Source organism: Crocuta crocuta, unplaced genomic scaffold (assembly GCF_008692635.1).
Source record: "Crocuta crocuta isolate KB4526 unplaced genomic scaffold, BGI_CrCroc_1.0 scaffold71, whole genome shotgun sequence".
Lineage (NCBI taxonomy): Eukaryota > Metazoa > Chordata > Mammalia > Carnivora > Hyaenidae > Crocuta > Crocuta crocuta.
In genome coordinates this window covers 1,891,051-1,892,533 of record NW_027527548.1, presented here as the reverse complement: position 1 = coordinate 1,892,533, position 1,483 = coordinate 1,891,051, and positions in this window count along the sequence as shown.

Genomic DNA, 1,483 nt, shown 5'->3' with positions numbered 1-1,483 from the left:
TAAATTTTAGGCTATGCTGCCCCGACAAGGAGTGGAAAGACATGGTTTCCACTTGCTAAGACCCTCTGATCAAACTAATAGAACCTGGAAAAGGCCCAGTCTCTGCTAGTCACTCCAATGTTTAAGTGCCTCAGACACCCACCTATCACCTCAAACTAGTGTTGGCCCTTGAACAATGCAGGGGTTAGGGGAACTGACCCCATGCAGCCCAAAATTTTAACAATAGTCTATTGCTGACCAGAAGCCTTACCGATAACATAAATAGTGGATTACCACATATTTTTGTATGTTGTATGTATTACATACTGAATCCTTACAATAAAGTACGCCAGAGAAAAGAACATGTTATAAAAGAAATCATTTACAGTATCAAAAAAATTCCTGCACGTAAGTGGACTCGGACAGTTAAAATCCATGTTGTTCAAGGGTCAACTGTACAATGTTTCTGGCTTTGCTACTGCTATTCTATTCACTTCATCACTTGAGACAAAAATTCTCTATCAGCATTTAACTTCTTGCCCTTTTTACTTCTTTTGAGGAAAGAACACTTGCCTGGGATTGGCATATCAGAGTTCTAGTTCTACCTGGTGTGTGTGTGGGGTGTGGTTAGTCATTTGATTTCTCTGAATCTGAGGAAATGGATATTCCATCTGTGTTGGTTATGTTGATTCAAGGAGAACATCAGCTAAGAGAAAAAAACCTCACTAATTTGGATTCACAAAGATGAGCTAATCTAAACTAGTAAAACAGTCTGAGGCACAAAAAATTTAGAGTATAGGTTTATTTTATTTAACACAGGTAAAATTTCAACTAAACTGTGTAAGTAGAGATCCTTATAGAACTAAATTAATAAACTTGAAAGGACAGTTCATAATCAGCACATCAAATGCCTCTAGGCCTACCATCTGTCACACTCTGTATGCCTTAGACATATGGAAACAAGGCTAAAGTCTCTGCTTTAAAGGAATTTACTGTTTAATAAAGGAGAGCAGGACATATACAGATAATCATAATATAATCTAAAGTGGATTTATAGCAGAGATAATAAAGGCCTAACTCTGTGTACATGTGTGTAGCAGGGGAGACGAACAGGGTAGAGAGGAGACTGGAAAGAATAAGGGGTAGGAGGGATGCGGAGAAAAAGGGGCAGGGATGGCCTAAAAGTAACATTTAAACAGAGTCCTGAAGGATGAAGAGGAGTTTATCAGAAAGAGAGAAGTCATTCTAGCACATGCAGAAGTGAAGGAATGGTGTGAAGAACATAAATAGAAATACTATAGGAAGTTTAGTGTAGGGAATAGGGGGAGAAGAGGAAGAAAAGAGGTGCAAGCCAGAGTTGGAAAAAGGTCACAAAAAACTTTGCTACTGAAAGGCAAGAGATTCATGGCAAGAGGGCCTATATAAACTGAGCTACCATAAAGGAGTCTCAGTGAACCCAAATTAATGAAGGCTTACCGTATGTATATTATGCAATGGGGGGGGG